The sequence below is a fragment of the Chlamydotis macqueenii genome, chromosome 8, assembly GCF_036417535.1.
Source record: "Chlamydotis macqueenii isolate bChlMac1 chromosome 8, bChlMac1.mat, whole genome shotgun sequence".
NCBI classification, from domain to species: domain Eukaryota; kingdom Metazoa; phylum Chordata; class Aves; order Otidiformes; family Otididae; genus Chlamydotis; species Chlamydotis macqueenii.
This window is the reverse complement of record NC_141563.1, coordinates 36,189,733-36,210,067: the sequence shown is the minus strand read 5'-3', so window position 1 is coordinate 36,210,067 and position 20,335 is coordinate 36,189,733. Positions and strand designations below refer to the sequence as shown.

At 47.1% G+C, this 20,335-nt stretch overlaps 1 protein-coding gene across 4 annotated transcripts in view; it reads left to right on the top strand.

Moving 5' to 3' along the window:
- The first annotated feature begins 11,053 nt into the window (after positions 1-11,053).
- The window catches only part of JAK1 (Janus kinase 1), a 59,446-nt gene continuing 50,164 nt past the window's right edge, over positions 11,054-20,335 (top strand). For all 4 annotated transcript variants that reach the window (XM_086753021.1, XM_086753023.1, XM_086753019.1 and 1 more), the window contains exon 1: positions 11,054-11,211. The gene's annotated coding sequence lies outside the window, so the exon portion shown is untranslated. The remainder of the gene's footprint in view (positions 11,212-20,335) is intronic.

Below are 20,335 nucleotides of genomic sequence, written 5' to 3'. Positions count from 1 at the left end.
TCTGTGCCCTGGGGACGGACGGACTGGTGCACGTACAGCGCAGCGTCCTGCTGAAGTGGAATGCACTCGTTTTAAATGTACCCCTTCGCATAAAAGTCAAAAGTGAAGAAAACTTGCGTTTCATTTGAATAAAATATCACACTTTATTGAGAGTTTCCATGTTGATTGACTGTTTTGCTTTTCAGAAATGGTGTGCTTTGGAAAGCTGCAAAAGTGGTTCAGAAAGCAGGGTCCTGTGAAGTATGGAGAGCGGAGGGGTGGGTCAACGGGTGATACTTGGTGCCAGAACAAAGAGAAACGACTGTAGCAAAACAGGAAAAAAAAAAAAAAAAGCCCTTTTTAGGTCCTTTTTAATATGGCTTTTTAAAGATAACACAGTCTTGGCTAATGAGTCTCCTAACTGATTTTCTGTATGTCTGAACACATGGGAATCGATGGGGGGATGAGTTATTTCACAGTCTGGCCAGCGCACTAGGGTGATGCAGCTGGTACAGCCCCTTGCAGGGTTTGCTTGGGGCTTCTCTGCCTCCGCGAGTGGGAGACTGCAAATTTCCCAGGCAGGAGTGCGGGGCAGGGGTGCAGTGCTGGGACACGACGGCAGAGGGGCCCCGTGGGCCAGGTTATGTTGGGGAGTGTGAAATCCGACAGATTTTTTTTGCATCAAATAAACAGAGACCTGCAGACGTGTTAGTACGGTGCCTGTTCCCCAGATCCACCCCCTCGAGGAAGTGTCTGGCCCTCAGGCTGTGCAGGCTGATGCAGCAGTTTCCAGAGGTCACAATTTATTCTTGATCCTGACATTAAGTGTGCTCATCGACCCAGTGGTGTTTAGAAAGCTCTTCCTTCTGCACTGGATGATTCATGGCTGGCCAGGGTCCTTGCCCTGTGCTCCCTGCACAACCCCGGCTGCTGCTCGCTGCTCCGGGGAGAGGACACGGATTAGCTCAACCAGCGGTCTGCTCCAAGATGGCAATTACATGGGCTATGTTATTTCTCTGATCTTTACTGGAAGGCGTTTTTGTCAGACTGTGCTGCTGGCGGTGTCTGTGGGCCCAGACGGGGTCGGTGCTGTACAGCTGTGATGGAACATTTTGCAAGCGTGCGTCATTTAAACGGGGGAAATTATTGCTGGTGTTATGATAGCGGCTCAGGTCTGTTTCTGCAGTTTCTATTGTACTAGAAAGACTGCAAATTATAAAAGAGACATCCTGCTACCAAGAGTTTAAGTTCTAGATAGATAAAAATCTGAGCAGAGTCAGCCCTCAGCTTCCTCTCTGCCTCTTTCTGAAGCCTGTGGGGAGCCCTTGACCTGGGCAGGAATATGCTCATCCTGAAAAGGAGAGGTGGTCATCTCCCGCGGTGCGGCGGCTGCAGTCGTCCGCGGCTGTACGACAGCAACGCGCTCGCACTGCTCCTTCACATGCCGTGCCACGCTCCCATTTTGGTTACAGGATGAACGGGAGAGAAGAGGAGCTGTGGGATCTTGGGAGCTGGGAGCATTTGTAAGCTTGCAGGCTGGCCAACGCTGGGTTTCATCTCTTTTTAGCTACTTCTGCTGTCATTTTAGGATCCAGCAGGTGTTCAGGGAACATGCATCTCCTTTCCTGGGAGAAAAGCAGGTGGCAGCAGAGTTTGGAGCTGGAAGTAGCGTGGCGGTCAGCCAGGTCCTCCCGGTCCTGCCCCAAGGATGGCTTTGCCAGCTCACTGATGAATACAGTCAGGGCGTTGACACGTACTAGAAACCGAAAAAAAATTGTCCTTCCCATGGGACGTAAGGTAACTGCTCAGAGGCAGATGCAAGGTTTGTTGTGGACCAGGTCCAAGGAACCTACCTTGCTTGGTTTGAGGGTTAATGACCAACCCGGCTCGTTGAGTGGGACGTGCAGCAAACCTGCCCACTGTGCAGTGCAGCACACGTCAAGTACTGGTGAAAGAGAGCAAAGAGCCTGCTCGAATGATACGTGCCTCTGGCTTCAGATTGTGATTCTTGTTTCCTGTTACAACAAGTACAGCTTTTGAGCTCTGGCACAGGGCAGGAACTGAAACGCTGTCTGTGCCTGAAAACAACACCTCTCCAATGAGATTTACTGGGAGCCTTTATCTCCCTCTCAACTCAGCGGACAGAGAGGCCATCTCTTTTTCCTGTAGCTTCCTACTGATATCATAATGGGACAGACTTATAAATACTCGTGGGTTTGCTATGTCTAAATATTGCTACACATGAACAATGCAACTATCAAGTCTTTTTTGGCAGTGGTGCACTTCCTCCCACAAACCGTGTTAAAGCACGATGTAAACAACATCGCTTTCTGCTCAAAAATAAGGTCTCTGAAGATCATCCGTTTTCTGATAAAACTTTCCGTAATTTATGGGTTTGATCCTAAGGCGAGGCAGTTTTCGTGTGACGAATCTCAGCTGTCATTCCAGACGGATTTGTTCTAACCCGATGGTTCTCAGGCTTTTTCATCAGGAAAGTCCCTTTTCCCATCTGGAGGCTGTCGCCTTCCCACCCACGTTTCGCATGAGAAGAACAGCAGTTCTGCGACATCTCCTTGGGGCTGCGAGGCTGCAGACAAGAACGCCTGTCCTGTTCCTGGCTCTCATCCACAAATGATCCTTTTAAGGGTCAAAGTTTCTGCTCCGAGCAAGCTGGCCAGCCACTATCGGCTTCTGACAGCAGCAGGATAAAAGACTTCCATTGTCTGCTAGTGCTCAGCCTTGAAATCAGGTGAAGATGTTGCCTTTTCCCAAAATGCTTTTTTTTTCTTTCAAGTGTGACTTCTGTTACTCTTCAGCATGAAGCATCAGTTCCAAAAAGCCTCGTTTTAGTTGTACTAAAATAAAAAGAATCCTTCCCAGCAGAGTTTCAAGCACACGTTCGTAATTTCAAAGTCCAGCAGTGCCCCATATGAATCAGACTCTCTTTTAATTCCTGTTCGTTCAAATCGTCTCTGGCTAGCGCAAAGCCCTTGAACTTGCACTTTAATACAGGCCTTCTTGATTAAACATCTTTACAAATCAAGTAGCCTAATTGCAATGTCCTGATATGTGCAAATGTTAGATATACCAGAATGTAACAATGACAAACTTGTTTTTAGGTCAGGTTAAGCAATTTCTGAATGTGAGCGTGGAGACGTTGGACAATGAAGAATGAAAAAAACAAGTTGATGAAGACTCTGGGCAAGTCTGTTTCTGTGATCAGAAATGTCACCAGCTCAGCCATGCAACATGATTTTTTCTTCAGATGCAGAGGTATCTTCTTGGCATGCCAGCTCCAAAACCTGCTCAGTTACAGCACCCTGCCTGCAAAAGTCCATGAGCTTAAGGAGAATTCAACATTATTCATTCATTACAAATATGCTCAGCTCAACCGTGGTCATATTTTCACTTTCTTAGAGTAAAATTGGATCAATGTGTTGGATCTGCATTCCCACTCCTGCTGTTCTCAGTGGAGCACTGTGGTTACGTTCTGGCTCCCGTTTCCGGGTGAGGAGTCGTTTTCCAGCGGTGCAAACGCTGCGCGGGAACAGTAATGGCCATTACATGTGCCTGTTTCCTGGAAAAGCGGTCCCCAGGATACTGTGTGAACAGAGAATCACATCATTATGCACAGGCAAAATTCTGATTCCAGTCTCAAGTTCCCCATTGACTTCAAGAGGACGAGAGCTGCACTTTGGGTTTTTTTTTTTGATACACAGAGATGGGCATCCGACACTGGAAAAAGCCCCGTTCAACCGCAGCAGAAAACAGGGAAAAGCTGTGAGGCTGCTCAGGAGGAAAACAGCTCTTGGGCTGGGTGGTTCCTTGGATCTTCTGAAATCAGGCACTGCAGCCTCAAACAGCTCAGGACACGTCAGTCCCCAGTGCTGGGCACGCACCGATCTCCTTTAGATTAAGGCAGACTCGTTGAGATTTGGTGCTCTGGTGCTGCGGGTCAGTGCTGCCACGGGAGCACAGCCGTTACGACGTGCCAGCTTGTGGTGCAGGAGTGGAGAGAGCAGGTGGTTATCGGCGCTCCCTCTGCCAGTTTGCTGCCTCCTGCCTCTGGAGAATGTCAGGGCTTGCTGTCGACTGCCCTCCATTTTAATTAACTCCAGAAGCAGGCAAAGTACACTGAATAATTAGAGAGAGAGATGTGTTTAAACATTTGCACAAGCTTCGGATTCCTCCTGCCTAAAAATAAGTCTGTGAGAGAGCAAATGATTCTGTTTGAGGTGTTGGACAACAGAGCCATGGATCCCATCCCAACTTCATCATGTTGCTCCGCCACAAAAAGACGCCATCCGTGGGTCTCGTCCTTGCTGCTGGGACCAGCATGGGGCTGACGGGGGAGGAGAGTTCACGGAAATGAGTCGAGGGCTGCACGCACAAGGGCAGCCCCGGAACAGGCGGTTTTGGTCGGGCAGTAGCAAAGAGCCCGTAGCAAAGAGCCCTGCAGAAAGGGCTGGTAGAGGAGCAGGTGAGGTCAGTAACAGGTCTGAACATCAGCGGCTTCATTACTGTGAAGCTGCAGGGGCAGCTGTTTCCCATATCTGGGAGTCTCATCGCCCGCCTTTTTTTTTAATGAAGAGAGCATGACTTCGACAGAAACACACAAGCAAGAAGGTGAACACACAGATGCCCGTTGGGATCAGTGTTGTGGAGCGCCGGAGCATAGGTGATTCTTGCAGAGGGATGTGGACGAGGAGGAGTCAGTGCCTTTTCCGAAGCACACCGATAAAGGCTGCGCTGGTTTAGATGGGCACAGATCAGCAGAGGCAATGTGAGAGGCCCCGTGCCAACGTTTCTGATGTGTCCCCGGGATTACCTGCTGATTCGGTTTATTTCACGTACAGGCAATTTCCTTAAATGTGCTGGCTTCACGTTCCCAGAGTAATAAAGACAGTCATGTGTTTGTTTAAAAAATTTCTGCCTGCTGCAGAACAACATTGTCTCCAGACAGCACGTGATGCCGCCCTCCAGCAACCAAAGCCTTGCTGCGTTCTGGTTTGAAATGCAGTGCTCCAGGGTGCTCTGAAAATTAACATTTTCAGAGGCTTATCACTAATTAAACCTAATTAATTTTGGATGTAAACGTGACATGCTGCTGCAGTTACATTTGCATTCCCATTAAAGGAAAACTCATTTTAATCACAATCCACAATGGGTGTTTTATTTGAAAATTATTGGAGGAACACGTTAGTTTCTATTTAGTTTCTTCTTAGTCTGAGGATTTCTCACTTTTTCACCCCTTTTACTCAGCTAAGTTAGGAAACATGCCACAGCGTTTTAAAACAATTGTATGAAATATGACGTATTTCACTTAGGAGGAAATGAGGAAAAACAGAGTTACATAAAATGGGAGAAAAATCCCACACTGCTTTTCACCTCCATGGGTTTCATGGAATGAAACAGCAACATCAGCTGTTTTCAGCAGATTTTGTATTGCAGCCTGAATGCTCTCGGTACATTTGAAACCCATGGCTAACACTGTCAAACTGCACTGTAATAATTGTCCTCTTACGGTAGACCGTGCCATTTAAACACAACCCAGGGTGAGAGGAACCAGCCTGAACCCCTTGGTCTTGGAGACCCTTCTCTGTCTCCAAGATCACTGGCATCTTTCATTTTTCTCTTCCCCTACACCTTCACAACAGCCACGTGGTCCTGCCGGATCCACGATGTGACGGTTAAGCAGCGCGGCAGGATGAACGCAAAGACTGGGGCACCAAGCTCCTGATGGTGATACTGCTTGTCTTTATTGGGCTTGGGAAAAAGTCCACATTTCTCCAGATTTGGAGTTTGTTTGCCTTCCCGCTTGTATTGCGGAACCCTCTGTGATATTATGAGCAACACCATTCTGGAAACATGACCTTAATTCTCTGTACGACAGGGAGGGAGATATGGCAAACGCCACAGAAAAATGCTGCCTTGTAACATAGACCAAGGAAATGTACTTTTAAAAAGTATACGTGAGAAAAAGAGCAGCAACAGAATGTGCTTTGGAAGTTGTCCAAGCCAGGCTGTATATCCTGGCTGCTAGTTAACGATTTTAGAAACGCTGCGTGCTCCAGGTTACGTGTGTTCTCCTGAAAGAGACAGCGGCACCTGGTCTCGGATGCTGGGCACTGACCGGAGAGATGCCCCCAGCCATGTAAATAACCTCTGTGATCTCTGGACCACGAGGGACGTGAATCAATGTTGTGTATCATTACGGAAAGGTGAACGCTTTCGTGACAAACGTGGTATTTCCAATCCTAAAACATTTTAATTATTGCTCTGGTTGAGGTCACTGCTCTGCTTCGTCCTTTCCCACCAGCAGACCCACCTCCAGTTCCAGTTAGCGCTAGACTCGCCCTTACAAAAGCCAACTGTTGCACGTACAGCTTTTTCTGGGTTTTTTATATATGTATGGAGCTACTATATATGCAAGGGCATCTCGCTGTAGTAGCGTGGCTGGCGGGCAGCCAGGTGGCAAGTGGATACCCGTGAACCGTGCCAGCACCAAACTCATCCTTCTGGAGATGCCTGCACTGGGAAGCAGATGAGTTGAAGAAAATGCATTCGAGGTTCTGGGCAATATTGCCTTTGCCTATTTTATTAGCCAGCTTGAAGCTGACACCACCATTACCACCACCATCACCACCACCACACTGGTCCATTACGTCTCAGGGCAGCGACGGCTGAGACAAGAAGCCAGATTTAGGCTGCGCTGGTTGCAGTGTGCCAGCTGCCCGGCCACGAGCACTGGTGTAACTCCATCCTTCGCAGCTGCTCTACAAGTCTTCACGCAAACCCAGTTTCTGCTTCACAACAAGCGTACATTTCAGCAGAGAAATCCCAAAAAACAATACGCAAATAATGCTGTTGGTTTGGTTTGTTAAGAGGACAATGAAGAACCAGAAAGCTGGCAGCAGGATAAAACAGACGATGAAGGCAAGCAGCAACATGAACACGCCTGAGGTAGGACTGAGACATGATGGCAGCATCTTCACGATCCCGAGCTTGGAGCAAAGTGAGCGAACTCCGGCCCCCTGGCCAGGGAAGTCGGGAAATGGAGCTACGTGTTACACCTCCTACACATCGCTCTGCCAGCTCGCTTCAGCCCTGCGCAGGAAATCCCCCTGCAGCTTGGCTTTCAGCAGCAGCTGCCACAGCACCCTCAGAACAAGGGCTGCTTTGGATAGAGAAAATTCAATCCTTTTTTGGCAAAGTAAATTTGGAATACCTACATGAAGTACCTCTCCTTCCCCAAACTGAGATTACTAGAAATCCCACTTCGCTTGAAAGAAAAAAAAAAGGGTTGAGCACCATAGTTAGAAGCAGTTAATTATGAAGAAGCAATTCACACTTCCCAATGTCTCAAAATAAATGCTCTCACTTGCTTTTCCGAGCAGAGACAAGCCCTCTGAAAACAGTGTCACAAACACGGTTTCACACATGTTATGTGAGCACAGGAAGTTTAAGATAAATTCAGCAGCAGATCAGATGAAAGAACTCGTGCACTTGCGTTATCTATTTATACAGCTCCCCTGGCAAGCCCCACCCCATCGCTGCAGGATCCGGGGGCCTCGCAGTCTCCAAGATACTGCATGGGGATGGTGTACAGCGCTGTCCAGTTCACCGATGGGGAGACAGGAGGGTGCAGGGTGAATTCACCTGCAACACCCAGCTGACGGGCACCCAGCAGATGGTTTGGAGCACCTGAGGTTGTTGTGACCCCCTTCGCCGGGTCCAGCTCTGCGCTGCCTGATAGCCTGGCCCTCCCGCTCCCGGATGCTCCCTGCGCTCCGGCCGCAGAGTGAACCAAACCCAGCGCAGATCCAGCTGAAAAGAGCTTCTGCTCTCTGTGTTAGAAACAGTAACTCTAAGTGAAAAGATCAGTTTTGTCAACCGTGAGGAACAAATGCTTGACTTGCTCTCCTTTGTAACTCGCACTTTTTTTTTTCCTGGAGATAAAAATGGAAGAATGTTTTTCTTTTGAGGAAAAAAAAAGTGGTTTAAAAAGTAAATTCAAATTTGAGCAGTGCTGAACATAACCTGACACTCTGCAGAAGCATACGAGAGCTCAGATAATCAGTCTCAGAATAATTTCTAATACTGTTACAGTTTAAGGAACGGCTGACATTGAAAGTCAGCGGCCTGTTTACACATTACACAGCGCCTCTGACTTCATTACCTCCTCCTGATTTTTGCTAGCATGTATGAGAAGAACCAGGCTCCAAAACCAGTGCCAGGAACGCACCAATGACAAACTGAACCCACTTAGATAGTGTTAAATCATATTTACGTAAAGGTCCAGTCAATCCCAAGCTGATGGCATCGGTGATTTAAAGCACTTGACTGTACATAGGGCCCCTCACCGTAGCTTGAAATGCCATGGAAAAAAAAAGCTTTCTAAACATTTACACTGTTTAAAGTGGTGTGAAAACATCACCAGCTCGGAGGCAAAGGTGAAGTTTGGCTTCTGGAAGCTTGAAAACTGAACTGCAGAACGGGGATAATTTGTACATCCATCCCTACTCCTTATTTAAAGAAGGCTTCAAGACAGAGTTTGTATGAATGTAGTTTCATTTTTAATTCACAAACATCAAGACAGTCAAGTCCAGTTGTCGGTATTTTGCCTTTTTTTTTTTTTTTTTTTTTTTGTGGAGGCTATCAGTGTACCCTGGAAGCTGCAAAATAAAGAAGATACGAAATAATTCTTCTTACCTGTCTCTGCACCCCAGTACGGTACTTACAGGGGTAAGAAAACCTTATTTTGTGTCACAGGCCTTTTCTGCAGCTCTTGCCCGTTCTCATCATAAGCAAGAGAACATATTCAGCTACAAACACATGGGATTAATTCCTTAGAGAAAACTACTTTAAAGGGTTTAATACAAAATTACATCCTTCCCATAGGATGGTATGTTGTGGTAAAAGCAGACCGTTTTGGGACTAGGTTGGAAATACTCCACTGTTATTAACATAGTTCTCAGGGTAGTTTTTAGAAGCACACTGATTTCATCCCAGTTACACATCACAGAACAACTGGTAGAAATCAGCAGACACCAGTGTCCTGAAATTGAGGAGAAAAAGCAAAAAGCTCACATTGCAGGCAGGACTGGGAGACTGAACGCACAATTTCTAAGGGACTGTAAGTGCTGAAGGAGCTCAGCCCCGTTTTTTAAAGGGAGCACATGAGAATTTAATACTCGCTGAAGGACGTGGCCTTTGGGAGCCTGGGTCATTCCTGGACATGGTCCTGGGCTCTGCGCACCGATTTAGACGGAGGCAGAAGTAAAGCTGCTCTCCTCTGAGCTTTGGCAGCCGCAAGCAGCCCCGGGCTAAGGCCCTTATGCAATCCTTCCCTCACAGCCGCCTCCTCGGCTTCGCTTTGATTTGCAGCTCTGAGCTTCGGGATTTAAGGACACTCGCAGCATCAATTGGTGTGCTGGGAAACGAGCCCCGACTGTAAGGCATAAATAATAAAGATCTGGTATGTTATTGAGCATGAAAACCCATCAGGAAAAACTGATTTTATCATTACACTGGTGAAGGCATGGAAAGGGACCGCAAGAATGATAGCTAATCAATGGAAGCACAGCCCTGCAGGCAATCACCGGGGATAGGGAACAAGGCAGCAAGAAAAGACGGGGCTTGAGAGCCCTGGTACAGCCAGGCACATCTGCAGGGTTTGACCTCGTTCCTTCCAACCTCAGGCTCTTTTCTAGCTTGAGTGAAGATTTTCAAGGTGATGGAAATGGGGTGAGACTGCAGTGCTTTCCCCTGCACCCACAGAGCACAGTTAATCCAGACCCAACGATGCCGCGCGGCTGGGCAAAAAGGATAAGATGGTGCAAAAACATCCAAATTACACTCTGGTGCTTCCCTGACAGCGCTGGAAATGGGTGGGAAAGGGCTGGCTTGTTTCCTTTTCAGAGAGGGGGAAAAATAACAATTATCTATCTTTAGTTTGTAAACTACAACCACCCAGACGTGCACACACACGAACTCAGACGCCATCAGCCCCAGTCTCCTAACTCCCGTGCGGGAGAGGAAAAGCTCTGGGTTGGTTTCCTGGAGAAGAGGTTGAAAATTGAGGATGGCTGAGGCACAAGGCAGATGAGCTGGGACGGATTAATTGAATCCGACGGCAAAGGGGCTTGCACAGCCATGTCATGCCATGCATGAGAAGACCTTGACAAAAAGATGCTATCAGTGTGCTCTGATTAATGTGAATTACGCACAACTACCATTACGTCGAAAGTGGGCAGGTTTATCAGGGCAGGGTTTTTTTAATCACCAATTTGGCTATTAGGAGCGTTCCCCCAAAAGGCAGCGGCAGATTGGCTCTTCTTTCAGAAGAAAATGCCAAATACGTGTGTGCATTTGGGAAGGGGGACCCAATTTTACTGAAACTGCGATGAAGAAACCCATTTATTTTCTGGGCAGATGGGAAAATTGTGCGTGTCTCCTCATTTGGGGTAAACACCCAAGCTGTTTATGCCGGCTCATCGGTGTCTGCATGAGGCTAGAGACAGGGCCGTTAGGTTTTTTAAAGATGATCCAAATACACCAGTAGCTCTGCCCGCGCCACTACGGACGCCGGAGCTCTGCGGGGACGACAGCGACGGCCTCGGGACTTGCAGACAACCCCGTAACTCCAGCACCATCAGCGCCAGAAGAGATGTTGGCAGACGGGCGTTTTTAATCACCGACTGTGAAAGCCCTGCGTGCAGACCCGGGCACTGGGCTGGCCTCCAGCACACCCGCTAAAGCCTTTATCTCACTTCACACCACTCAGGAGGCAGATCCATTTTAAATCCCCCTCCTCCTCCTCCTTTACCTCCCTGACAGGGCTCCGGGCGCGCCGCTGCGGCCTAGGCAGGGCCATCCCCGCCGGGGCTCGGCCGCGTTTTGCCGCGCACTTCCCCGGGGCCCGGCAAATCCCCCGCAGCTCCCAGCCCAGTGCCGCCACCTCAGTCCCCTCGGCGGGCGGCCGCCGCGGCGCGGCACCACCCCCGGGCGGGCCCGGCCCGGCGCATGCTCCGCGGGCGCCGCCGCCGTTCCGTGCCGGGACCGCTGCCCTGCCGCTGCCGAGCGCCCGCGGGCTCCGCTGTCGCACGCACCGGGCAGGGCCGGGCCGGGCCGAGCCGCCCCCCAGTCCCGTGGGGCCGCGGCTGAGCGGCACGGCCGCTCCCGTCCCCCGCGTTCGCCTCACGCCAGCCCCGCCGAGGAGCGACGGAAGCGGTGAGTGGGGCCGGAGCGGGATTCCCGCGCCTCCGCGGCAGGGCCTTGTGCCGAGGGGAGCCGGGGAGGGTGGTGCGGGCGGCCGGGCGCTTTCCCTGAAGGAGGCTCCCGAGATGGCCGACGGCGCGGGGCTTCCCCCCCCCGGCGGCCGCGCCGGGCCCTTCCCGGGCTGAACGCGGCGGCCGGGCCCGGGGCCGGCGCCTGGGCTCGGGTGTGCGGTGCCGCTGGGTTCCCCTCGGCGGAGAGGGGCCGGTGCGGGAATGGAGGGGGACGAGGCCGTGCGGGAAGGGGTTTTCAGAGCCACGTTAGAGCGAACGGCGGCGGGGGAGGCCGGCTTATGGCGGTAGGAGGAACCGGAATGAGAAAACTTCGGTTCTGCCCGCTGGTGGAAATGGGGGAAATTAAAAAATACCCGGGTGCTAATGAGCGAGCTCGGGCCACTCTCTGAGCTCACAGGAGCCCTCGGTCTTTGGAAGTGGGGCTGCTGCCTTGGGCTTCTCTGCAAATTAAGGGCTTGGAAAAACTGATTGGGTCCAGCTGTCAGTCTGGCATCTGCCCCGATGTTGGGGATACAGACACTTTCTGGGCATCTTTTAGTCCCCCTCTGTGGGTGCTCCTTCCCCTGAAGGTGGTGACAGCCATTGTGCGGGCAGGTGGGTGCCTGTCACCAGAAAGGACGAGCTTGTGGAGCAGCTAACCTGGCAGTGGGCAAGTTACACCTACTTTCCACCGTCTCCAGACACCTAAAAATATAATTCTGCTGTACATGTGTGTGTGGGAAAACAATTGCGGTGTTGTCTGGATAGTCCTGTTGAGTTGAGATTTCCAGAATAGGTATAGAAAGATCCTACCTGAGAAGAACCAGGACGCAGAAGTCTGAAGCGTGTCATCCCCGCTGCTGACCGTGGAGGTTGATGGCAGAAAGACAACATGGCAGCTGCTCAGTGTGGCTGAACCCCGGCTCTGTTAAAACAGACATCGAGTCTATGCTTTGTAGGAGGATGGGGCGGCGCTGGGGAAGCCTGTGGTTAACGGGGCGACTGCTTCGATGGATTAGGGACAGGGGGTGTATTGTGAGGCACAGAGACCTGGAGGGCCGATAAGTGCACTGCAAGAAAGTTTTTTTTTTTTTTTTTTTGGAGGGGGGGGTGTTTATTTATTTTTTTTTTTGTGGTTGTTATTTTTTTTGAGGGAAATTGAAATAATTCAAAGTTGCATCGGCGTTTAAACTTAACTCCAGTTAGCCCAGTTCAGCTCTTTCTTGTAGACGATTCTCTGCGATGTTATTCTTGAGCAGAACGTACGCGCGTTGGTACCGCTGGTACCGCTCTGTTCGCGGCGGCTGAAGCTCAGTATTAGGTTCAGTTTTGACCATATAAGGGGAGTGGTAGGCATTTCCTCCTGGCACTTGTTTTTAAAACACGCAGGAAGTTGCACCTTGATCTGGGTTTGTGCTGGGTGACACGGGGACAGGTGCTTTGAAATACATAGCCGGTTAAGGACGCGCTGCTCACCGTCTGAGCAGACAACAGGTCGCATCGGGCTCTTGCTGTGTTAAAAGTTAGTGATTGCAGGCAGATTTTACAAGGTTTTTGTCAGTACATCTTTGGTGATTCAGCGCTTAGACCGTACTTGTCTGAGTATCTGCGAGCCGTTTGCCCCAAAGCCCAGTGGAACAGAATATACTGTGCACATACAGAGTGAAACTGCAAACATCTGACCTTTGGGAAGGGTTAGGCGAGAAACTGGTAAAAAGCCAGGGCGAGTGGGTTTGAATTTGCACAAGAATATAAACACAAAACGGGAACAACTTTGTGAACTGGTGGAAGTTCCTGCACTGCAAAAATCTTTCAGAATTAAATTCAAAATGGCCTTTTTTGAGAGGTAGATTCTGTAAATCTCAAACTGGTCAGGAATATGCTGCTTCTGTATGTCCAGATTGATTTGTCAGTTCAGTGAGTTTATTTAAAAAAAACCAAATGGCAACCAAGATCTGGAGAGAGTATCTAATACAAAAGTTTTGGAAAGCAAACTTGTATCAGTTGCAAAGCGAAAAGCTGAAGTGTACCTGAACAGTCACTGGACAGATTCAGTGGGTAAAAGCAACGTACCTTTTAAACTCATTTTTCCTTAGTCAAACAGAGTCTGCAATTTAAACTTTAATTCTTTTACCTTACCTCCTGGCGGGCTGGAAGAATAAGTGATACTAATTCAGTAGGTTTGGATGGACACTTCTGTAGTAGTTCAGTCTTGCAAATGAAAGACTGAATTCACAGAAACCAGCTTCCTTTTTTTTTTTGTGTAAAGAGGAAAAATCTTTCCATTTTCGTAGGCGGCATCCTGACAGTGATGCTTGCTGTTGCAGGCAGGAAGATTTCACCTTCTTCCTACCACCTATCTCCCCATCCTCCCTCGGTTTGGAGGTGGAAGGCTGTTTTCACCTGCAGAACTGGCCCCAGGCTTCTTGGCCCCTCGCCGCTGCCCGGCTCAGTATGAGGAAGCGAGGTTCAAAACACAGCACAAACCCCAATGGAGAACCCTCGAATGTGTGTGCTGTGTTGGGCGTGAATTGCACAAGAGCGAGCTGCTCTGTGTTTACATAAAGAGGAAGGTGTTTGAATTGTTTTGAGAGGTTAAAGCTGTCACACAGAAAAACAAACCCTTAAGACTGGTTTGTATTTAGATGTGGAAAGGTTCATTAGGAGAAGCTAAGAACCAGAAAGCATGCTGAGAAGACTCCGTTGGCTCTTGGTTCCTGACTCGTCTCGTGTCCAACAACAGCTAAAAATGACAAAATGTTTTCTTTTGTTTGATAAACTGGCAATATTCAAGTTGTTCTTTTGTAGCCGGTCCAACAGTTTGCAGTTTCTTAAAGATCGAACATTATTCCTGTAAATGCTCTCATCGCTCTAGATCGCTGAAGCACTTAAAATGCAATTAAATTTCAGGTATTGGTAATGTCAAACAGTTGCTGTATTGATACAAAATGGCTTTTACAGCTCAGCACATCGTTCAGTCAGTTACTGCGCAGAGCCTGCCTTTTGGAGAGAAAGCTTTTTCATGGGCTGCTGCTCAGTTTGCTAGTAGAGTGAGACAAATATGCTTGAACCTTATCAAGAAGGAAAGCGGACTCTCAAAAAAATGGCGTTTTGGGGTGTTCAGCAGCTAAACTGTTAATTCCATCCATTGCTATATTTTCTATACAATACATGAAGTGACAGATTAGGGGGGATTATTCTGCTCAGTCACTTGATGTTTTTAGCAGCACTTTTGGTACCCTGTCCAGTATCTGTTTTCCATATTCACTCAATCCTTCAAAAAAACTGAAACAATGCTAAAAAGTACTAGGTTACTGAAAAAAAAGAGGTTGCTGATGGTTCTTTTGGGCAAATTGGTTGCAATTTCTCTTGCTTCAAATCGGAGGGGGGAAGTAAGGAAGTGTGATTTAGTGGTTTTAATTTCCTGGCCCGTTGAGAACAGGTGGATTTTTAAGGAACAGGTCCTGACATTTTCTTCATGCTGAAGGGCTCCTAAAACTTCAGTTAGTTTTGCTGGGTAGAATAATTCTTTTTTTCCCCTGAACTGGTTGTATAGGTATAGCATAAGTTACATAACTCACCAAAAAACTGAGCTACAGGAAACTAGAAGAGCAGCTTCTACTTGGAAATGCATAGTCTGTACCTCTTACATTGCGTATCGTCACCTTTTATCGCCCTCTGACACCGTGAGTTGTTTGATAACAGTGGTATGAATGTGCTTCTCTGCGTGTTATGTGATTATGGTTATACTGTAAAACAGCTGGCCCATAAAAGTGATCTGTTAAACTATTTTTTTCCCCCTGCAGGATGTGAACGGTAAAATAGGAAATAAAGGAAAAGAACAGGAAGTTGATGGGAAGGCAGAGAATGTATACATCATCCTGAACTATGGAGCAAAGTAGTGGTGAACGCCTGGGAAAAATCACATTGGAGTTTTTGTTTGAGGAGGAACCTACCTGCGGAGCTATGATTCTGAATAAGTGCAGTTACAGAATCATAGAACAGTTTGGGTGGGAAGGGCCCGTTAAAGCCCACCCAGTCCAACCCCCCTGCCAGGAGCAGGGACATCTCCAACCAGATCAGGTTGCTCAGAGCCCCGGCCAACCTGGCCTGGAATGTTTCCAGGGATGGGGCATCCACCACCTCTCTGGGCAACCTGGGCCAGTGTTATACCACCCTCAGCATGAAAACTTTTTTCCTTATATCTAGTGTAAATCTGCCCTCTTTTAGTTTAAAGTCATTACCCCTGTCCTAGCGCAACAGGCCCTGCAAAAAAGTTTCTCTCCATCTTGCTTCTAAGCCCCCTTTAGGCACTGGAAGACAGCTCTAAGGTCTCCCCGGAGCCTCCTCTTCTCCAGGCTGAACAGCCCCAGCTCTCTCAGCCTGGCCTCACAGCAGAGCTGCTCCAGCCCTCTCAGCACCTTCATGGCCTCCTCTGGACCCACTCTAACCAAAGAACAGGAAAATAATTTGTATTAGAATAAATGGCTTGGTGTTGCTGTTGATTCTGCTTTGTCAGCAGCTCTGGTAGTAAACAAACAGTCTTCCAGAAATACCACATCACTGTTCTGCTGTAGCTATGGAGCTCCCAAAGTAGCAGAAAGGGCTTACTAGTAAAGAACAAGCTTTTACAAGGCAACTGGCTTCAAGAAACTCATCCATCGTAAATGCACGTATCTGGTAGCTTTGCTTTATGAAGTAATTTGGTCTTCTACTCTTTGAGGCTGGTCTGCTACATAAAGGAGGATCTGCTAATAAATTGAGTAAATTCAGTACTTAATGCAATATTCTCTGACTTTTGAAACACGTAGCGTTTACCATGAGTCAAGTTAGGTTTACGGTTGGACTTGATCTTAAAGGTCTTTTCCAAACTACATGATTCTCTGATTCTAAGACTTTAGTTGCCTGTGTGCGTACTGGAGGAGAGGACAGGAAGGTTCACAAAGGAGTTGGTCTGCAGGTAGATAAGCACATAATGCAGCATTTGATGGATTTAGAAGCCTTGAGGTGTTTTAAGCTCAGCAATGTTGCTGGCCGTTGCCTAACTTTGGCTAAACAACCTGTTCTTTCCTTCAACGCATTTTTCCCCTACTCTCTCCTCGAAATGCTGCACTCCCTCCCTAGTCCCCAAAGGCTTAATTCCCTTTTGAACACGACATTTAAGTGACAACCACTATTCCTCAGACCGTGGTACACAATCTGCCTTGTTGGCAGAGTGGATCTGAGACAGACCTTGGCGGTTGAGGCACCAGTACGTGAATATAGTGCAAGTTCCTCGCAGTTTTGGATACCAAGTGCTGGAGACAGCAGTTCTGGAAAACATCCTTACACCTTTTGTGTCGGGAGGAAGGGCAGATCTAAGCTTTCTACTTTTTTTTTTTTTTTTTGTGAGGAAAATGAAGCAGACCATGCTAGATCTGTGACTTGGACAGGGGAGTGAGGAAGGAGAGAGAACACTTGCAAGAAATTTGTTTGCATGTGGACTCAGTTTTTCAGGAAGTTAATTTGGCAGAACTAACTTTCATACTAATTTTGAGACACTAGCAGCACAAAGACACACATTAAACAAAACAAACCTTAAAAGCTTTGGCACTTGTACAGTTTAAATAACTTCCTGCTGCTTGCTGTCCATTAATACCTGCCTCTGCACTCCTCTGGATTTTGCCAGAGTGTAGTAACAAACTCAAAGCAAGTTTATTGGGATTTTTTGTTGTTGTTTTTTGTTATATTAGTTTGTAGGGCATTAGATGTTTAAGGGAAAAAAAAAAAAAGAAATGTAAAAGGTACCATCTAGCTGAAGTGTTGTATTAGGCTCAGTCTTTTATATGTGAACCTGCTGTTTTGCATGGTTTGGTTTTTTGTCTTTAGGATGTCAAGCTCTCACATCTTAACTCATGCTGGTGGCCTCCTGCATGGAAAGAAAATGTGACCACCTTCAGTTCTGAGGTTTTTGATCAAGAACAGCTATAAGCTGACATTTACAATACACTTTATATGGTTTGCTTGTACACTCAGTGTCTTTCATGTTTACTGAAGATGCACAAGAAATAACCTTTCACTTCCTGAATGCTTCTGTCTTTCACTTTTCCTCAAAGTATGGCAAACCAGAGGCTAATAATTTTGAAATTGCCAGAGCCCATCTATTTAGAGAGTTTAAAAGTTCAAAAGGAACCAAGCAGCTGGATCGGCAAGCCTAATCTATGTGTATCAGCCTCTGTTGCCACGCTTTACAGCTCCGTAACCTTTGCTGCAGCACTCGGTTCTACAGGAGTTATCCTCTCCTCTGAAAGCAAAGGATTACAAATTAATTGTTTGCCTTTTGGCTTTTTCCGCTATTGATTTGTGTTGCGTTTGTATTAAACTGTAATTTTCTTCCTTATTTGAATCTTCTACCCTTCTTTCTTGTCGTTAAGACTGAAGCTGAAGGAAGAGAAAGGTGTATTTGACTTCGTTATTGAAGTTACAGCTGCTGTTCCAAAATTTAGCACTTGCTGCCTTCCGCTGTTTCTAATGGTAAAGTCTATTTGAGTGGTCTACAGGCTGTAATGGACACCGTGTGCTTCTGAAATGGTGTTATAGCCTGGTGACTTTTCTAACTGTTTTTCTATTGGAAACATCAGTGCCTGGCTTAGGCAGAGAATGGCTTAAATGTGTTTTATTTGACTGCTATGTATTGATTTTTAGAAAGTCTTTTAATGACCCTGTCCCCTAAAGACGGGGAATAGTCAAGAGTTCATCCAGATTCTGGAAAGTGCTGGTGTAGTCAGAGAAAAGGAGCCTCTCCAATCGTCATTTTTTTTTTTTTTTTTTTGAAGAGTTGTAACTGTTCATTGTCAAGAAAACTTCTGCTTGTGTTCGTGCTGCTGTATCATTGCCCTCGCGAAGGGAATGTAGAGGCTGCGCTTATTGATGATCTAGAGCAAGCCCCAGTACCGTGATGAATGTGTTGTACGTAGTTGCCAGTCGTTAGCATGAGTGTTGCCAGCTGGGATTCTAACCAGGAAGCCTTTGTCTTACCACCAGCATCACCTGGAAAAAAATCAGCTTGTGTTGTTTTATACAGCACTTACTTTAGTAGTAATTCATGGCCATGAACACCTTTCTTACAAGTGTGGAATTGATTCACACAGGAGAGCATGGGTTTTATTTCACTGTCAAAGCCACAAGTGGTAAGTGAAAGGACATTTAGGGATAGCTGACTTAAAGAGCTTCATTTTTACAAAAGAACAACAGCTATCTTCTGCCAAGTTAGGGAAAAGAAGAAGAAAAAAAAAAGGCCTGCGGGTTTTACAGTCCTTTCAGTTTCCTGTACATGTGACTTACAACACGGCCAAGTTACATCTGTATAAGCGAGATACATCAGCGAACACTTTGCTTTTAAAGAGACACCTTTTAAATCCTGAACGCTCAGTGTATGCCAGCACAGCCTTAAACAACTAAAAGCTAAGGTGCCTGTCGTGTTAGCTTGACTGCCTACAGATTAATTGTTTGTCCTTTGTTGGTATTGGCTGAAAGTTTACCTTGCAATGAAGGTGTGTGATATCTCCAAGTTTAATCACGCTGTGTTCTTACAGGTTTGCTTTTGAATTAAGTGAAAAATGAGCCCACGATTTTTCTTAGTTTACGGTAAGCGTGCGGAGGGAGGAGGTAAGCAGTGCCGCTGCCGTATCCGCGAGGTTTCACAGTGCAGATCACAGCAGCGCAATCTTAAGGCACTCCTGTTGTGGCATGTCACCCCTTCGGTTGAACAACTGGCGTGCTCTGATGGGTACTTGTTCCAGCTCAGAAAGCTTCTCACCAGCTTCCTCCCCTCTGTTCCGCAGGGATACGCAAACTTGGCCAATGTGTTGTGAAATTCCTGCCTAAGGAACACCAGTATTTAACTTCTTCATATAGCCCAGCGTACACAAAATGTTTTTCTCTGGAGCCGACTTGCAGTACAGCATATACCTATTGATGTGCCTTGTGCGTCATGTAGCATGCAGAGAAGCGTTTATGTAGAACCACCCTCTCGCTTTGTCTACTTGGAGAATTAGTTTTACGTAACCTGCCAACCTGTAAATCTGTGGTAGGACTGCCACTTTAGGGAGAGAGGTTTGGATCGTTCATTGCCTTCACCTCTGCTGTGCTGGCACAACCTCATTGCGTGCCTTGAGATTGGTTTGTGCTTTCTCTGATGAACAAATTCCTTAGGACTTTTTCCGTCCATTATATCTTTGTTACTTAACTGCTTCATAAACTTTAATTAGCAGTTAATGTAAACTGCTGTGCTTGTTTGTGTACATACACGCTGCTAACTCCTGTTTGTCTTCAGAGTTCCACGCGAGTTCAGTTTCACACAGACAAATAGGTGCCTATCAGTGAGGCTGGGTCGTTGCATAATGAACTTGATTCGTCCCAAGCTTTGTGGTGAGTTCAGCCTTTAAAATACCGCTGAGATGCAAACTGCTGTCTCTTCCTGATAATTTTGCTGAAGCAGGCAAAGGCTGTTGTTAGAACTGCAGTTTTTTTTTTTGCGTGGCGCCGGCTGGAAATAAGGCTTACCACACATTTCAGCTCACATTTTAAAAGCAATTTAATCAGCACTAGTTCTGCATTCAAGGCAAAGACAGCTTGCACATGTGCCCACCACCACTTGAGCTGTACCATCCCCTGGGTGTTTACTGCTCGCTTGCTGTTGGAAGCTAGTGCCACCCTCTCTGCAGCGGAACCACGTACGCTTCCTTTTTTTTTTGCCAGCAAAGACTGGTAGCCACCAGTAAAATACGAACATCTTCACCAGGCTCTGTACAAAGCAAGTACATCTGCTCAGAGTCAAAGTAATTTTGGTAATTTTTTAGGGTATATCCTAATAACTGAATTATGCTTTAAAAGAAAATCCGCTTTCTTAGATATGGTTTAGAAGTTTTTAAGAGCAGTGGAGATCAGCAGCTTTCCCAAATCATTTCAAGGTGTTTGCTTTTCAAAGCCTATTGTTAGTCGGTTTCAGAGACAGGGAAAGTTTGGAGTAATTTAATTAGTGGGCAAGACTGACATAATGATCCTAGTCTTGTAAACAAATACACACTTGTGTTCCTACAAAGCTC